The sequence below is a fragment of the Mustela lutreola genome, chromosome 3 (assembly GCF_030435805.1).
Source record: "Mustela lutreola isolate mMusLut2 chromosome 3, mMusLut2.pri, whole genome shotgun sequence".
NCBI lineage: Eukaryota > Metazoa > Chordata > Mammalia > Carnivora > Mustelidae > Mustela > Mustela lutreola.
In genome coordinates, this window is record NC_081292.1 from 151548352 (window position 1) to 151568278 (window position 19927).

A 19927-nucleotide genomic window follows, 5' to 3' on the forward strand; every position below is an offset into this window, starting at 1 on the left:
TTATTCACTTGAATTTTTGATGATTTGTAGGATTCAAGAGTTTTAAGCAGAGAAATTAATCTAGATGCTGTAAGGAAGATGAATTTGGGGCAATCATCCTATTAGCAAGATGATGCTAGAGTTCAGGCTGGAGATGTTCACATTTTATTCAGGCTGTGAGAGAGATAGATGATGTAGATAGAAGTAGAGAAGAATCCATGGAATATGAAAACGTAAATTGGTTCCTTCTCGTGATTAATTGTATGTGGAAAACCACCAAGGGAAAGAAACGAGTTGAGGGTGTTTCTAAGATTTTTCGCATATGTGGGATGATTAATGACATCACCAGATACAAGAAAGAACACAAGAGAAACGATTGATTGGAGGCAAAGGAATGCGAGGGGTTAAGCTTTGGCTATATTCATTTGGAGGTTCTTCAAGGCATGCCAGTAGAGCTTTCCATCTGAGATAGGAGAGTCTGAATGAAGCTCAAGAAAATGTCAGAGCTGAATATAGACATTGAGTCAGGATCAGCAAATGATAGAGCCCATGAAATCTCATTAGCAGAGAACAGAAGACAGTATCAAGAGTTCCATGGCAAAACCTTATTAATGTCAATGTTTAAGGCACTGATAGAATAAACAATTGCTATAAAAGAAACTAAAAGGGAAAGTCAGAAATGTAGAAGAACCAAAAGAATGGTTTTCCTGAAGCAGAGGAGTTTTATGAATAACCAAACTTTGTATTCACTTAAAACATCAGCTTCATTACAGTAAGGAACCCTCCTGACTTGTTCACGGATGCATCCCCTGCACTGGGAGCAAGGTCTTCACGTTCATGGACACTCGGAAAAAATGTTAAATTAATGAATCACCAGTGGTGTGAAATATGCCACAAAGGTTTATTCAAATAAACACTAGAAATTTATCATTATATATGTATGTATATGTATATACATGGAAAGGTAAAAAGAAGCAGTTCTTAAGATGACAAAAACAGTGATAAAAGTGAAAGCTTGGGAAACAGAGATTATCAAGAGAAAAACTTCCTCCAGACCTCAGCATACAAAGGATTGGAGTCAAGTTATCTCACAGTGGAACACAGAAAGGAGAATCCCATCACCAGATTGTAATTTCTTAGTAAGAGATGGTATCTCACTCTGTTATTACCATAGTTTCCGATGTGTGCTTGTTGAACCAATTACATCTAAACCAGTTTTACTCCAGGATGAAACCTCTATTAGTTTGCATTTCTGTTCTTGTCCTTCTCCTCTTTTCCTCCCACCCCGCTCCCAGCTTGGCCACAGAGATAGTGTCTCAGGAGTTTAGCCTGCACTCGAGGGTAAAATGATTGGAAATGGTCAGAGGAGCACTATTTGCGAATGGGCTTAATTATGCTCTAGCCCTGGCAGCTCTGAGGAAATAAGATGAAACCATTGCTCCTTATCATGAAATTAATTTTCACTCTTCTAGACATCGGATTTGCTATACAGTATTTGAAATTTTTTTGCAAGATTCAAAGGCTTTGAATCAGATACAAATACTGTAGAATATTGGTGATATATATATTTTATAGCTATTTGTTAGCTCAAATAGCTAAATAGATAAATATCTATTCCTGTAGATACAATTAAATTTCTTTCATATATTCACCCGAATATTGGAAAATAATGATATTATTATTATTTTTTAAAGATTTTATTTATTTATTTGACAGAGAGAGATCACAGGTAGGCAGAGAGGCAGGCAGAGAGAGAGGAGGAAGCAGGCTCTCTGCTGAGCAGAGAGCCCAATGCGGGACTCGATCCCAGGACCCTGAGATCATGACCTGAGCAGAAGGCAGCGGCTTAACCCACTGAGCCACCCAGGCGCCCAATGATATTATTTTAAACTTGGAATTTGTCCTTGTCCTTCCTTGCTTCCTCCCTCCCTTCTTTCCTTCCCTCCATCTTTCTCTTAGAATGAATATATGTGGAAGCTGCAATATTTCTGATTTAGGTGATTATATTTGTTTTGTTCCATGTGTCTCTCTTACCACTACGCAGCTAGTTTACAGTGTTTGGATACATTCTTTGGTATCCATAGTGATTTGCCAAAATACTAGTTGTAGGTAGACTGTTATGTAAGTTCCTGCTGCTCTGCAGACTCTCAGCATTTGGAGCTCTGTCATTGACAGTTGCACTTATTGGGAGCTGTTTTATCTAGACTTGCAGGATGTCTCGGCGGATCTTTAATCTGATGTGATCGTGCCAAAATAACCTGGTGCCATGCATGCACAATATGTCTGTGCTAAAAATTCCCACAGAAATTTTGGATGAGTAACCTCCCAGGCAAAGTAACTGGGATCTGCTATTTTAAAAACAGAATTAATGTGATTATGTTTGTTGTTTTCAAATAGCGAGGAGTATATTATCACTAGCTGTGCTCAATCGCTCAACATCCCTTGCGTCAATGTGTGTTATGCTAGGTCTCCTCTAGAAAATATCGATTTAGCATACAGCTTCAAGGGCTTGTTTGTTTTTCCTCATGGGCACTACAGTAGAGCCCCTATTGCCAAAATCAAAGTTCATATGTGAGGGGAAACTCAACTATCTCTCTTTTTTTTTAAAGATTTTATTTATTTATCAGAGAGAGAGAGGGAAAGTGAGCACAGGCAGACAGAATGGCAGGTAGAGGCAGAGGGAGAAGCAGGCTCCCCGCTGAGCAAGGAGCCCGATGTGGGACTCGATCCCAGGACGCTGGGATCATGACCTGAGCCGAAGGCAGCTGCTTAACCAACTGAGCCACCCAGGCGTCCCTCAACCATCTCTTAAGACTATTTTTGACTCCAAAACTTTGTGATATAATCAGCTTCAGAATCAGCAGTAAAGATCAAATAATTATAGAAAGGGGTGGAAAAGCACAAGAGTCAACTCATGTTACTGTTTCTCAAACTTTCATATACTTAAAAGCCACTTGGGAGATTTAATAAAATTGTAGGTTCATGGGCTCTGTTTCAGGTCTACTGAACAGGAGTCTATAGGTGTGAAGCCTGAGCTAAAGAATTTAATAACTACCCTCGGTGAATTTTTTGTCCATGGTCCTAAATACATACTGTGTCCAGGTAGTTTTAAGATTTTCTGGGATTAAATACTAGATTTTTAAAACTCTTAGCTGGTTTCATATTTCCTTTCAGTCTTTCTTTATATGTGAATTTATATTTTTTATTTATATTTAATATTATATTTTATATATTTATTTATATTATTTATAAAGTTGCTGTGGGATTAGCAATATACCATCATGAGTCTGGCAACCCAGAGAGGGTGAAGGTCAAGAGAAGAGAAAGTACTGTGCCTCCTCATCCTCTTTGTATGAGACATAGTGATAAGGCATCTCTACTCATACAGCAACACACTTAAAGGAGGTAACTGACCAGTGAAGTGAAGGGAATCAGGTCAGTCCCTGAGCAGGTAAATTTGCTATTAGAATAATCTGGGGAACTGACCTGATTTTCAACTTTTTCTTGTCAATGGAGACGTGGACTAAATTTGTCCTTCACTGCGTGCGTATCATAGTCAGACAAATCCAAACGGTCTATGTGCTTTTAATACATTTGCGTTAGACTTTCATTAGCATTGACACCATAGCCAATTGAATTTTGATAACCCTTTGGATATCATAAAGTCTTTTTTATGTATGCTATATCATTTGAGCTTAAAAAACTACAGGACAGGATTTCAGTTCTATGTTACTCCTTAAAAGATAAAAAGCCTAGAAAAATCCAACAGCTTGTTATTTGAAAATAAGAGTTAACAACTCAGTTTCCCTGACATATTGTTCAGTATCCTTGATTGCCTTTGATTTCTTTTTTAAATTATTAGTAAGTAATTGCTGCTAGATATTAATATGAATCTATTAGTATATTTTAAGTTGCAAGTCACAAAAAGTCCTCTCAGTTTGGTTGAAACATTAAAAGCGATTTATTGATTCTTCAAAACAAATGCTTGTATAATTAATATTGCGCCAAGAGAGGTTTGATCTTTGAACTTACATAAGGAACTCCTTGCTTTTTTACCCACCTTAACCACCGTTGACACCATTTTCCAGCATGATCTTTCCTTATAGCCATAAAGCAACGGACAGCGGTAGCAAAGCATTCTCTCTCTCTCTCTCTCTCTCTTTTTTTTTTTTTTTGAAATTTGATGGTACTCAAATCTATTAAATATTTATTATAGCTTCACAACCATAATATTATAAGAAACATGGGTTTTTAAAATGCTAAAATCATTTTTTTGTTTCTTCCAGAAATTGTTGAAAGTCTTTGGCCATAGCGTTTTTCAGATAGACAGTTTTGGAGAGGAGCCTGTAGGTTCATTCGTCAAAGTACATTGTTTTAAAAACATATTTTGATAGTCTTATTTGTTTCTTCTCCTTGTCTGCACACTTAATTTATTATCTTTCTTCCATTTATTTATTTATTTATTTATTTATATTTAAGAATATCGACACACAATGTTACATTAGTCTCAGATGTGAACATAGTGATTCCAGAGCTCTATACTCTATGCTATGCTCACCACAAGTGTAGCTAGCATCTGTTATCAAACAAAGTTATTACAGTATCATTGACTATTTTCCCTGTGCTGTGCACTTTATTCCTGGGACTTAGGCAAAGCTTCCCTCCTTATCTGCCAGGAGAAAGCTTTTTGCTCTTCTGGTGGATTAAAATATCACCAGTCTGATTTAGATCATATGCTCAGTTCTTCAGGCAGAAGAGATGGTATCATGATTGGCTTAAGCCAAACACAGGTCATACTTGAAGGTAGGTATACTTGAATTCCGATTTCAAATTCCGATTTTCAAAAAATCAAAAACTACTGATTTTTAAAATATTTGCCTGGTCAGTTGGACATTTGTGATAATAAAGTAATCAACTGGATAATAAAGTAATTTGACTATCTTTATAGAGGAAAAATCCCATTATTCTCCTAATTCTGATCAGTATTTTGGCAAAGCTTTACTTCTGATAACAAAAGGAACCAAGAGAGTAGGCATGATTCAGTATATTTTTTTCTTCCATTAATATATAAAATAATATTACCATGTACAATTAACATGTACAACCATTAATATACAATAATACAATATATGTAGTATGTATATACTGTACCAGTAAGTTTTTAAATCATTGATCTTTTGATAAACATAGTGGGGAACTTCTATGGCTTTATTCTAACCCTGCCCTCTAAACCATACTGGAACAAGGAAGTTAGTATTGGCATTAATTACCAGAAATACAACAAGAATATATCAGTGGAAGAAAAATATGAAAGCAAAAGGCAAATAATTAAGGAGAAATTTTCATAGTTCTCCATTAGAAATCTCCAGAGCCAGAAGAACTTTTTAAAGTTTAAGAAGATTAGCTTATCTTGAGAGAAACCATTTCAGTTTTAACAGTAACATGACTTTACACGAAAAAGTATTCAAGTACTTCATTCCATGAACAAATATTTCTTAAGCAACAACTCTGTAAAGGATTTATTTAAGCATCCTATTCAATTACTATGGAGGATAGATTGTGTTTGTTGGATTTTAGTTCTGTTTGTTGCATTTGTGGATTGACTAGCCTCTAATCCCAAACTTTCCTTAGAAGGATATTGATTTACTTTTTGAAAATCACAGCTCTCTAACACTCAGATCATCTAGTTGTGACATATTAACCATACCACAATTCTAGCAATGACCACATGAATTTCCCCTTGGCCAGGAATAGATTTTTTTTTTTTTTCCCTCTCCACGGTAATTGGTTCAGAGATTTACCCAAGCCAGATCGATGGCAGTCATTTCAGGGAATTTTGCTGGAACTATTAAGAAAGAGAAACTGGTATACTTTTTACATGAACTACCCAGATATAGACATCAGTCTTCTGGGGGCCACCACAGGGAGAGAACTGTCTGGGAAATAATAACAATGTGGAAGAGAGCTGGGCTGAGAGATGCAGATGGATATCTAGTCTTGATGATAATATTTGAATGACTATTGTTATCATTTTTGAAACTATACTATATGCTTTTCAGTTAACTGAGCCAATAATTATTTTTTCTTTAAACCAGTTTGATTTGTGATTCTTCACAACTACATTATGGACTAACATAGTTGCCAATGCTAACAGGTTTATAAATGTAAACTCTTACTTTTAAACTAACAAAGAATTAAATAATTGAAAATATATTCAATATACATTGTGTGTGTATATATATATATATATATATATATATATATAGAGAGAGAGAGAGAGAGAGAGAGAGAATGTAGCAGGTTATAGTGGACATTTGTTAAATAAGAGTTTGTAGAAATGATCAAAATCTTCTAAGGGTGGACCCAATTTAATTGCAGTTTCCAAATAGATACCAAGCCCCTCTTTTACCGCAAATGGTGTGAGGCTTCATCCAGTTCACAGAAAGACTAAGGCAGAAACAATATTTCTGCATATTTATGTTGTTTTCAAATAGGATGTGCCTAGTTCTCAGAGAAGACCACTCCAGGGTCAGGGAAATTTTAGAATAAGAGGACCTCGGGTACACTTACAGTTTAATTTTACCTTAGGAGTTAAAAAAGGAATTTGAAAAAGTTGTAGATTTTTGGTCTAGCATGTTCATCTAGGTGACTTTCTTTTTGCGACATCTGGAAAGTGCAAAGCATGAAATAACTGAGTGTTTTGATAACTCCTGAAATAAATGGCATGGTAAGAAACCATAAGAATGTGCCAAATTTCACACTTTATTTTCAGTCCAAATGGGGGAAATCATTCTTTCTTTCTTACTGAGGAAAAATTTACATACAACAACAAATTTTTTAAAGTGAATAATTTGATGAGTTATGATAAATATATACACCATAGTAACTACCACATGAGTAAAAATACAAAAAAAAATTCCTATCACCCCAGAAAATACTTTGGTATAGGACTCCAGTCAATTAATGTCCCCATAAATAGTCATTTTTTTAAAACTATAAGTCATTAGCCTTTCTTTTTGAACACCACATAAATAGAATTTATAGAGGATATACTCTTTTGTGTTTGATTTTCATTTGTTCAACATATTTTAGAGATTTATTTGTGTTGTTGAGTGTGTTAGTTGTTGAGTATGTAGTTCAATGAGTTTTAGCAAATATATACAATCATGTAACCATCACCCAAAGCATGATATGGAATATGTCCATCATCCCAAACATCTCCCACATGTCCCTTTTATGGTAACACTTCTCCCTACCCAGAGTCTCTGCCAAACCCTGATCTGCTTTCTGTTATAATAGCTTTGCCTATTCTAAAATTTTATATAAACGAAGTTACAAATTGCGTAGTGTTTCATGTCTGGCATCTTTTACTTAAAATAATGCTTTCAAAATTCATTCATTTTGAAATTCATAGTTTATTCATTGTCATTGCTGAATAATATTCATTGCATCTCATTATATGGATATTTTATGATTTGTTTGACTATGGGCCAGTTAATGAATATCTTAGGTTTTTTTTTCCCCCTCACTTTGGAACCATTAGAAATAAGGTTGTTTTAAACATTCAAGTGCAAATATTTGACGCATAATTATTTTCATTTTCCAAATGACACAATTAGCTAGGGTTTGCATTGATGAATTGTGTAAGTGCACAAATAACTTTATAAGAAACAAAGCAAACTGTTTACTAAGGTAGCTGTACCATTTTGTACTCCTGTTGGAGAAGGTCCTCAAGAGAATGTGACACTGGTTGAACTGAGAGCTGGACTCGGGCAACTAAAGGCTCTTCACCTCCTCCTGTGTCCTTCAAATGTATGTTCTGCCCACCATTCCCAGACTAGCAGCTGTTCCGAGGACATAGCCTTGAGACAGTGTGGTGGTGTTAAGATACTCTGGACAGATTGTGTGACTCAATCCAGCTAAGGCCCTTATATAAATCTCTAAGATTTTAATAGGTAGGTGAGAAAATCTACTTTTTTCACATCTTCTCAAGACAAGTTTCATATATAAGGTCCCTTGCTTATTAAAACTGTCACCTACCACTGTAGAGTGGCTTACCTCTCTTTGGTCTTTCTTTGCCCTCCTTGTGTAGGGACCAGTTGCAAACCAAGAATGGGTAAGCTAGCTACTAAGACTGAAGAAAAAGATCACGGGGGAGAGGCATCCTTGGGTAAATCCCAAATTAGCCACTTACCTCTATATAGGGAGGGGTGGTCCATATGTTAGATGCTTGTGGACCATGGCACGAGTATGTGATGCCTGAAAAAGCCAGCTGTTTTAAATGTATTTGTTCGAGGACCTAGACGTAGCACACTGTGACAGAGAAGAAAAAGCAAATGGCTGCTGAAGTGGGCAGCACTTCTCCTATGGGCAGTTTGGCCACTGATGCCCAACTAGAAGCTGAAGTTTGAGTTAGAAAGTTGAAAGAAGAGCTGAGGTTAGAGAAGTGTGGTATTCACTACTCTGCTAGCCTTGGGGTTGGCTGACAAGGTGGGAGAACAGAATAATAAGTTAAAGATCTTAACCTGCCATTTTGCAAAGCTCGGAGAACAAACCGCCCAGGATTAACATCCAGGTTCTTGGGCCAAAGCCCAAAGGGATGCTATGAAGTGGAATTCCTGGGAAATGGTAGATGTGAAGAGGATGTTGTGATTGTCAGTGAAACACATGAAATGCCCTGCACTGTCTGACCTCTAATACAAAGGAAAGTAAAGGTACAGCAGCAGCAGCACTAGCCAGTGGAGCAGTCCCTAATTTAGGACACATTTATGAGAGAATGTACTTTCACTGAGCTTACTGAGCTAGCTCTCACATTCTGGCAAAAGGCCAAGTAAAGTAGCCACATGTGGTTAGTGGGGCTGCAAGATGGGGGTGGGGAACAGGGAGTGAGGGAGGTGGCACTGGTATTTCTCTGAGTGACAGCAGGCAGAGAAAATGAATAACATCACCACACACCTGGACCGCTGGCAGCATTTGTGTGGCACTAAAGGGGTTCAAAGCACTCACTACCTTAGAGATCGGATCATTCTAACCTGCGGGGAGGCTTGAGCCAATAAAGGAGATGTCTATGGGCATTCGTGTCCCTGGAGATCTAGAAAGAAGATACAACAAGGGGGTTGGAAATGATCTATGCCCCAGTCTTGGAAGGTCCTGATGGGTCCACAGTCACTGTAAGATACTCTAGTCCACCCCAGCAATTACTAACCAGTGCCAATATCCATGCTGAGCTCAATCATGAGACAAAACATTTATGACATTGAACAATCTATTTCTGATTTGGGGGAAACTGACAAATCTCAGGAATGAGAATGGGTTGTAGAAAATACTTGAGACAGAGAGGGAGCTCTGAAAGCCAAAAAGTTATCCCAGTGAGCTGTAAAGTATCCAATAAAAATAACCTGGAAGCAGGTTACAAAGTGGTTTGACCTCATTGCAGCTGAGATCCCACCTGAACATATAGACCAATAAACCAGCATCCTGTTGAAAACCTTAAAGCCTGAACAACAGTTCATACCTGCTTCACCTGTTTCTGTCATACCTGAGCCCTGCTAAAACCAGCAAGGCCTCAGGGATATTGTCTTGTTTGGGGTGGGTTACTCTCATGTCCCAAGTATAGGATACAAGCCAGGATTACCTCCAGGTGAGGGCCATTGGAGTCTCTTGGTGTCCTCATATTGACCTATTTACTTGTCCTGTAGAAACATTTTCAAGACCCCAAGGGGACAGTACTGAGACCACAGATAGTACTGAACCACCTATATACTATTTTCCTATACATACATACATACATACCAATGATCAAGTATAATTTATAAATTAGGCACAGTAAGAGATTGACAATAAGAACGACTGCAAAAATAGAATAATTACAGCAATATACTGTAATAAAAGCTATGTAAGACTTCCCTTTCTCTCAAAATACCTTACTATACTCTACTCACCCTTTTTATTCTTCTCCTCCTCCTTCTTCTTCCTCCTCCTCCTCCTCTTCCCCTTCTTCTTCTTCCCCTCCTCCTTCTTCTTCTTCTTCTTCTTCTTCTTCTTCTTCTTCTTCCTCCTCCTCCTCCTCCTCCTCCTCCTCCTCCTCCTCCTCCTCCTCCTTCTTCTTCTTCTTCTTCTTCTTCTTCTTCTTCTTCTTTTTCTTCTTCTTCTTTTTCTTCTTCATGTGATGATATAAGATGATAAAATGCCTAAGTGAAAAGATGAAGTGGGATGAATAATGTAGGCATTGTGACGTGACCTAGTGTGAGGTCACCTATTGACCTGGCAATTCCTCAGGAGTAGCCCTTGCTTCTAGTTCATGGTTGACCACAGATACCTGAAACCACAGAAAGCAAAACCATGGATAAGGGAGGACTACTATACTGACTTCCATGGTAACTCTCAGAAGTTTTCTCCCCTCCTCAGAACCATTGGTGGTTACAGAGGGCAAAAGGTTATGATCAGGAAGTTTTCTCTGGCACTTCATATTGGGTGTTCTCCCCCCACAAGAATGTGTTTTTAATTTTTCTGATACCTGAGAATATATTGGGCACTGATATTCCACAAGATCAAACTCTGGAAAATTCTAACAGTGAATTCTACCTCCAGGTTAAAATAACCAGACCAGACATAAGGTAAAATGCCAACTGGGGATCAGTATGCATGTGGCCCCCACAGAGTAGTAACTGTCAAATGATATAAATTGTCTGGGGGGGCATAAGGAAATAAGAGAAACTATCTAAGAACTGCACCAAGTGGGTATTGTACACCCTGCCATAATGCTTTCAACAGCCGGGTATGGCCAAAAAAGCTAGATGGCTCATGGTAGTTGATCATGGATTACTGAGAACTGAATAAGGTATGCCACCATCCATGTGGTTGTGCCCCACATTGCCACCATCTTAGACATCTTCGCTACAGTCCTGGGAGTATATCATGCTGTACTATTCAGATGCATTTTTCAGTATACTTCCAGGCGCTGAGTCACAAGATCAGTTTTCCTTCACGTGGGAAGGGCAGCAAAGGATCTTTCAAGTCCATAGCCAAGGTTACTGCACAGCCCCACAATATGTCACATGATGGTAGCTCTTGATCAGTCACCATTCTCCTTTCCTCTATCAAAAATGGGCTCATTACCTTGATGATACAGTGTTAACATGTGAAGACTTGCCTCTCATGTGGGATACTCTGTAGGTTTTGCTGGACATCTACAAGGGATTTCTGTGGTGAACCTACAGAGAATTGAAGGCTTAGGGACTGCTGTAAAGTTTTTAGGAGTCACTTGGTCAGGTAGGATGTGCATTATTCTAGAATCTGTGATTGATAAGGTATGAGCCTATCCAATCCTTAAGAAAACGAAAGAGGTGTTAAGTCTTTGTAGGGTTTGGGAAGGATGAATGGCCCACCTGGCAAAGTGCCTCTATTCCTTATCCCAGCTGGTAAAAGGGACATGTGGGACTGGGGATCAGAGCAGCAAGCCACCTTTGAAAATTTAAATATATTAGCAAAGTAGACTAAAGCTCTAAGCATTTTCCAAGAAGGGCTACAGTTTGAATTAGGTGTATCTGTAATTCTGTAAGATATGGGTTGGACACTGTGGCAGAGAAAAAAAAAGGGAAAAGTATTGGTGGGATGTGGGCTCTAGTTCAAAAAAGGGACAGCACCCCAATATACCCCCGCAGAGCAATGGTTTCTGGCAATCTACATAACAACACTCCTCCAAGTAGAGCATCTCGGGAAGGAATAGCATTTCACAGTAAAAACTCTCTATCAAAAGGTGGGTTGAGAATATGTTCTGTTGACCCACCCTGAAGTGAGTGTTCCAAGAATGCCTGGAAAGCTTTCCTCTGTTACTACACAAACCAAGCTGCCACCATGAGGGGATTAGAGAAGCTGAGTACCATGTCTGGATACTCTCATTGAATAGACAATAGACAGGGACTGGGAATCACATTTCAAAGGTCGGGAACTGCCAGACTAAAATACATAACACTGAATGGAGCTTCTAGTTGCACTATAACTCACAAGTAGGAGAGCTGGTAGAGAGGAAGAATGAAATATTAAGGCAGCAGATTACATTACAAACAGATAAAACCAGCTCTAGTGGGTAGACTAAGGAACTTTTCCAGGCTTTCGAACATTTCAGTGATCAACCAATAGGGCCTGTGGTCCCACATGTTTGGATTGGGGACCCCTGCCGAGGCACGGAATACCACGAAGGTACAGAAGTCACAGGAAAAAGCCATTTCCCCGACTCTCATTGTGGATCACGTGCTGTGCTGCTGAGAATGCTAAAGCCTGTCACACCCGAAAACAGCATTTTCTACTGGAATTTGCAACCGGATGTCCCATTTGGGTGGGTGAGTTACTCTACGGCTCTGGGTGAGGGGGTAGCTACCCAATCTCCATTGGTGTCCTATTGCCCTGCTGCAAGCCAGACCTGATGAAAACCTACATCTGGAATGGAACATTGAAAAGGGAGAATTGGGGGATTCTGGTCTGACATTACCAACCCCCAGTGCATTTCCTCATGGCTGACCGTGCTGCCTCCCTCAGTGAACATATATATGGGTTGCACATGCAGTTCAAATTGCTACAGCTGCCAACCTCTGTCTCCTTAAGGCCAAGTGGGCACATTCTGTTTTCCACTGATAGATCATTTGGCCAGCATCTTTATTCTCTCCATTGGTCTGGCGGACCTTATACAATGCATGGGAGTCCTTACTAAATGCATCCAGAAAGCCTTAAATCATAGCCAACAAAACTTAACTTTATTGAACACTGGAATCTTCCTAATGAGAAAAGCTGTCCTTCCAAAATAGAATTGAACTGCATTTCTGTCTTGCTAGGAAGCACCTGTGCCATTATTTAGATAAAAATCTGTGTGTTCATAATGATGAGTCTGCTAAGGTGTCAACTTAATTAAATCACATAAGACACACGTGACCACCTTGAGGGATCCCATCCCCAGTCTGGAGGAACTTAATAACTCAATGGTTCATATCATGGGGCTCTTGGTAGAAAAAATGTTGCTTATTTTGGGAATGATTATCTTAATCCATGTTTTCTCTTGCATGTGCCTGTATTACTACTGTGGTGTCTGCATCCAATTAGCCCCCTTCCTGCTAAGGAAACCCCTTGCTGACTGCTCCAGGCACATTTCAGAGGAGGGGCATCTCAGACTGTCAGAGCCAGTCACGGGCCGTTGTGTTCCAGGAGGTCACTGAAAGGACATCACCACCAACTGACCCGCCGGTTAGATCTGGGCACCGGGAAGCTCCTCAGGCCCCCACCCTACCTCACTCCTCCAGCTTTGGAATGTTCCGCTCACCCACCATTTCTGCATAAGGAGCTGTTCCAAGGACGCATCCTTGAGAGAGTAAGGTGTTGCTGAGACCATCTGGATGGGATACGTTACTCAACCCAGTTAAGGCCTCTATATAAACTTTGAAGATTCTGGCGGCGGGTGCGGAGACCCACTCGTCTTGCGGCGGCCATCCTAGACAAGCCTGCTAGGTAAGCTCCCTGTTGGTGAGACGGGCCCCCTCCGAGCTGGGGCGGCCGGCCTCTTCCCTCGCTCTCTTCCTGCCTTCTGTGTAAGAGAGCCACTTTGGGAACCAAGGATTCCCATCAACAGCATGGAAGAGCTGCTTTGCTCTGCCTCGTGCCTCGTGACTCGTGCTTGGTACCGTCCCTTCTGTGCGTGCAATGTTTGTGTGCACCTACGCATGTGGCTTTGGTTTGTTTGATCAGTTCTCCTATCTGGGGTGTGCTAATGTTTTTATCTTGTATTTCCCTAGTAATGTGGTGTTCAGCATTTTTTTTTTTTATGTGATTATTTGCTATTACATTTCATCCTTCTTTGGTAAAGTATCTGTTAAAAGATTTTGCCTATCTGTATATTGTTAAGTGAGTCTGTCTACTCAATATGTTGTAAATCCAAGTTATTTATGAGATATATGTTTTGTAGGTATCTTCTGCAAATCTGTGGATTGCTGTTTCATTTCTTAAACAGTATATTTTAAAGAGCAAAATATGTTGGAGAAGCCCGGTTTATGTATATATACATATGTTTTGGTTCATAATTTTATTTATTTTTGAGAAAGAGAGAGTAGAAGTGTTGGGGGGGGGGCAGCAGACTCCCCGCAGAGCAGGGAACTCGATGCAGGATCCATCCCAGGACCCCAGAGATCATGATCTGAGCTGAAGGCAGATGCTAAACTGACTGAGCCACCCAGGCGCCCCTGGTTCATAATTTTGTAAGAAATATTTGCCTAATGCAATTTTCTCCTGGCTTTTGTTTTTTCCTCCAGAAGTATGGCTTTAGCTCTTACATTTAACTTTATTATTCATTCATATCCAGTGTTTATAATGGTGTGGGATAAGATATGAGGTTTGCTTTTTGCATATGGTTATACAACTCAGCACCATTAGTTGAAAAGTCTACTAACCTCGTTAGTTTCCTATTAGTGCTATAATATATTATCAGAAATTTAGTAGCCGATAATAACACAAATTTATTATTTTATAATTTTGGAGGTCAGCATTCCAAGGATGGTGTCACTGTGCTAAAGTCAAGATGTTGACAATGTCGGTTCCTTCTGGAGGTTCTAGGGTAGCATCCTTTCCTTACCTTGTCCAGATTCTAGAGGTTCCCTGTATTCCTTGCTCAAGCCACTTCCTCCGTCTTCAAACCTAGCAGTATACCCCTGTCGAATCTAGTTTACTGATTTCTGTCTTAGTCATCACATTGCCTTCTCTCACTGTGAACCTCATGCCTTCCTCTCAAAAGGACTCTTGTAATTCCATTGGGCCCACCGAGAAAATAAAGATCCTTAACTTAATAACATCAGCAAAGTCCCTTTTGCCATATAAGGCAATATCTTCATAGGTTTAGAGATTAAGACCTACGGACATCAGTTAATGTGTGCGGTAAAGTCCCTATTTCATTCCTGATATCAGTAATTTGTATTTTTTAATCAATTTATTTTATTCACTATTGTATTTTTCAAAGAACCAGCTTTTGAATTCATTGGTTTCCTTTATTTTTTTTGTTTGTTTGTTTCCCACTTCATTTTATATTTCATTGATTTCTGCTCATGTCATTATTATTTCCTTACTTCTAGTTACTCTGGATTTTGTTTGATTTTTATTTTTCAATTTTTTTAAGTTGAAACTTAAATTACTGCTTTGAAATATTTCTTCTTTCTTAAATGATCATTTAATTTAATGCTGTAAATGTCCCTGTAAGGAACAATGTAATTGTGTACCTCATATCTTTGTATGTGGTGTTTTTTTTTTTTTCATTCAGTTCAAAGTGTTTTATAATTTGCTTTATGATTTATCATTAAACTATGAGTTCTTTCAAAGTATATGTTTTAATTTCCAAATATTTGAGAATGTTCCAGATATCTTTAAGTTTACTTTTGTTTTGTTCAGATAACATACTTTGTATTTATTTAATCTTCTCAAATTTATTTTGATTTTTTATAAGCCAGAATATGGTCTATTTTGATGAATGTTCTGTGTATACTTTAAAAGAATACTTGTTTACCTAGTATTGAATAGTGTTCTCTAAATGTCAGTTTGGCAAAGTTGGTAGCATTGTTCCACTTCATCTGGATCTTTGTATTTTTCTATTAATTTTTGAGAAATTGATAGTGTATTACACAAGTGAATTAATTACACATAATCAACTTAATTGTTCAATTGTTACAAGGACTCACAGGTCTCAAACACTTTTTGTTCACAAAAAAATCTTATTATTGCAGGTCTCAGTGAGATATGAAGTTCTAGGTATTCTGTGTGAAGATAGGGTCCTCAGCACACAGGATTAAAACAAGATGGGTTTCAAATGGAAGGAGGCTCTTAAGAGAGGCTTCTAACTATATCGTGGGTGTATTCATGTAAAATTTAAAATTTGTCTATACTCACAAATTGTACAATTGGGTTGTCTTATTCTGATCTATGATATTGCCAGAGATGTTAACAAGACTGACATAAAATATACTCCCCATTTGGAAACTTATATTATTAAGGGGATCTGTATACTTTCCATAAATGGACTAGTGTTTTGGCAGTTGTATGCCAGGCCAATGGGATTGCTTATGTTTGTGTCTGTTTAAGTAATATATCCAAAATTCCTGCCTGTGTTATGATATAAAGCTTTTTCTAACTGTTGTGTATGAGCATGCTGTCTTAACTTTGTTTCCTTTGCAAAAACTATTTAGTTAAAATTGTATTATCAGAACAAACAGCTTGCAGTCAGTCTTGTGTCTGCTTCATGGAATTTGAATATTCCCCCAGCCACCTTTTTTTCCAAGATCTTTTTTTCTCTGGTAACTCTCTTAATTAAAGCAAATTCCATTTATCTAAATATTCTAGGCCCATTCTTTATCTCCCTAAAGCTCTGTTGATATGGAACTACGTGTTTTTTACATCATGTTTGTTGTGCCCACTGTGTGCTAATTGTTCATGTGTAATTGGGAAACATATCTTATAACCAGAAGTGCCATATTTTCCAGGACAAGGTCATATGGAAAATTAGTGTGTGTATATGTGTTCTTGCATATAAATATACATGTATATACATACACTATGTACATACCAGAATGTCCTTCATAACTAGTCTCCAAATTTCCAGGTATTGCATCTCTGGTATATCATACCAATAGGCTAGACTGATTGATCTCAAGAACCCACATGTTCTTTCAGTTTTTCTTTAAAAGTGTAACACTATGAGACACTAGACAAGTAGTAGAAGACATCCTGTCATTCTGCCTTTTCTAAACAGTTCATTAAAATTGATGGTTACACAATAATCTTCAGTTTTAATACAGAATAAAGTGCATGAGTTTTGGCCTATGGAAAGAAATTCACATAGATATAGTCCCATTTGGGGTCACAGTAGTAAATATAGCCTGTTAATTGAGAGCCAAGTGACATACCGTGTTAGTGTTGTTCCATTTAAACGCCATGAGGATTTCTGTTCTTTCATGGCATAAGATGGTATGACATAAGCCTTTCCAATAACCGTTTTGCATGATGCTGTCTTCCCGTCATGGTGTTTTGTTTTAGTAATGATGGAGCTCAGCAGGAAAAAGTATATCCTTACAGGCATCTGAGCCAAAGCTAAGAGAGAAAATTACTTTTTTGCTGTTTTCTTTTTCAGGGTACCAAAGTAGTGTTTAGTTTTCCCGTATGAGTAAGTCCTTTGTTAATTCCTTTACCCTCAATGATTAGTTTACATTCTTTCCACTTATTTCAACAGAAACTTCTCCTCCCCAAGTGTGCACCCAGGTTTAGCCAATGTGTTGTTCCACATTAGTAGAAGAAATAAGAACCTCACGAATGACTCCTCCTCTAGCCATTCCTATTCATTTAAGGTAGGTGTTAGAAAAATACAGATTTATGGATCATCCAGTAGGTAATAAGGCACGTGACACTGTTGAAGCTAGTTTTGACTTTAGATATTTTATTTAATGCATATACATTTAGGATCCTATGTCTCCTTGAAATATTAACCTTTTCCCCCAGTTTTATTGAAATATAATTGACACACAGCAAAATGTAAAAATTTAAGGTAGATGTAGCCTAATGATTTGATTTGCATGTATTGTGAAATGATTACCACAATGAGTCTAGTTAACATTCATCATTTCATATATAAAAGAAAAAAATTATGTTTTCCTTGTGATGAGAACTTTTAGGATCTACTGTCTTAGCGACTTTCAGATATATTACACATCAGTGTTCACTCTTAGTCATCATGCTGTACATTATATCTTCAGGCTTATTTATCTTATAACTGGATGTTTGTGCCTTTTGACCACCTTCATCTAATTCAATTATGAATATGGACCTTTAACATTATAAGACATTAGTATTCATCCTTTATATAATAGTCTTTTCTCTGAAATAAATCTTATCTAGTAATTCTTAAAGCCATTCTAACTTTGTTTTGATTTGTGCATATATGATATATCACTTATGTCCTTTTGCTTTTAGCATATCTTTGTATATACATTTAAAGTAGATTTTTATAGACAACATAAAGTGGTCTTACTCTGCTCCATTTTACATTTGGAGTGCTTAGGCCTTATGCATTTGATGTAATTATCAACAGTCTTGCTCTTTGTTTTCCATTTTTTTTTTGTCAAGTGTTTCTTTTTCTAATAGTAGGCAAAATAATTTTTTTGCTTATTCAAAGTTATATATATATATATATATGTGTAAATATATATATAATGTGTGTGTATGTATATATATAGAGAGAATAGTTTTCCAAATGACGGTTTTTGGCAGCAAGTAAAGGTTACAAGTAAAAACAATAAGCCCTAATTTTCCATAGCAGCTTTAATTTTTTCCTGAAAAGAAAGTCCATTTTTCTGATCGCCATTTAGATGTATATTCTTAAATACATGGGATTTTTTTAAAGTGTCAAAATATATGTAATCCCCATTTTTTCAGAGGAGAATTACAATGAACAGAAGAATGCATGAACTTAGATTCTCAAGGTCATCTCAAATCCTGAAGTCCCTGGTTTCTGTGATAGGGTAAGAGTTTTGCTAGCAAATAGTTGAACTAAATTCCAGTAAAAATACTGTAAATCTTTATCTTCTTATTCTTGATTTTTTTAAATATATTGAAACAGATTATTTAATTAAAGCTAAATATGTGGCAGTAAGACCCGAGAATGTTACCTAAAAATTTATTTTAAAAATATCCTAGATAAACTTCATTTATCCATTTCATATTCTACTATTCATATATTTTTTTTTGTTTTGTCTGTCTTTTCTTCCCACAAATTGCCATGGACAATGTGTAAAAACTGTTCATCCTATTATTTGGTTGGAAGAAGGTTAATAATCTCCACTAGTGGATACCTAGAGTATAAATCCAATGCACCTAGATGGTCTCCTGTGGCTAGAGCAATGTATTAGCAAGTGGTCTGTTTCTGACCAGAACCCTACCAGATACAGTGCCTCCAGGATCATGACACCGAATCCACCAAGCCACTGTTTGGTGTTTCTGTTGAGCCACAGTGCTGTGGACTTCAGACTGTCTCTTTTATCTGGATGAACATGGATAGTATCATATATTATTGTTGTCACAATTCTAGAAAATAAAGCATCAGATAAATAGCTGGATTATAGGAGCCCTTGGTAGCAGACCATCCAAGTAACAATCCCCAGTTAAAAGTCAGCTCCAAGACTAATTGAGGCCTTGTATATAATTCTTTTTGTTCATGAGTAGGTGATCACATGAAGTAGGGGTGCTGCTCCCAGAGCTATGCTTTTTATTGTCATCACTGCCTCACATGTCCCGAGTAGTTCAGCTTGCTCCAATAGCAAAGAGTTATTCTATGTATGAATCTGAAAAACATCCTGGTTCACAGGCCAATTCTGTGCTCCAGATTCCACTGGACTTGTCCAACTACATGAGGACTATGAAGCATTGTAGAGGGTGGGGTGCCAAACCCATAACCCCCAAAGCCATGGGCTGAGAGACTGCTGGGCCTAAGGGCTACCTTAGGTGCCAGGGTCAGGGAGCAACCCTGAGAGTCCTACAGCCATGCCTGCTTCATGCTCACAGACTCACATGAGTCTGCACTGAGGAGCCTAGGAGACATGGTGCCTTTATCATGTGTTCTTTGTTCCTCTTTTTCTCATTCCCTGCCTTCTTTGGGTTATTCAGTACTTTTTATGATCCCACTATATCACCATTATTATTTTATTAGATATATATATAGTAAGAACCAGAGAAGCAGAACCAATAGGATATACAAAAAGATTGATTCTTATGTGGTTGAGAGGGCTAATTAGTAGGAAATCTGGATGCTCAGGCAGGAGTTGATGTAGCCTTGAATCTAAAATCTGTAGTATAAAAGGCACCTGACTAGTTCAGTTGGTAAAGCATGTGACTCTTCATAAAATCCATAGTATAGATCAACAAGCTGGAAATTCAG

General features: G+C 37.8%; 1 long non-coding RNA gene across 2 annotated transcripts; it reads left to right on the forward strand.

The window, feature by feature from the left end:
• The first annotated feature begins 10282 nt into the window (after nucleotides 1–10282).
• On the forward strand, nucleotides 10283–18514 carry LOC131828130 (uncharacterized). 2 transcript variants are annotated; one of them, XR_009352246.1, is made up of 5 exons: nucleotides 10283–10355; nucleotides 12121–12320; nucleotides 13075–13476; nucleotides 17231–17345; nucleotides 18430–18514. It is a non-coding gene; the product is annotated as an uncharacterized LOC131828130 (long non-coding RNA). The 2 variants fall into 2 exon arrangements; XR_009352244.1 differs by having other exon boundaries at nucleotides 12121–12316.
• Nucleotides 18515–19927: the final 1413 nt, after the last annotated feature.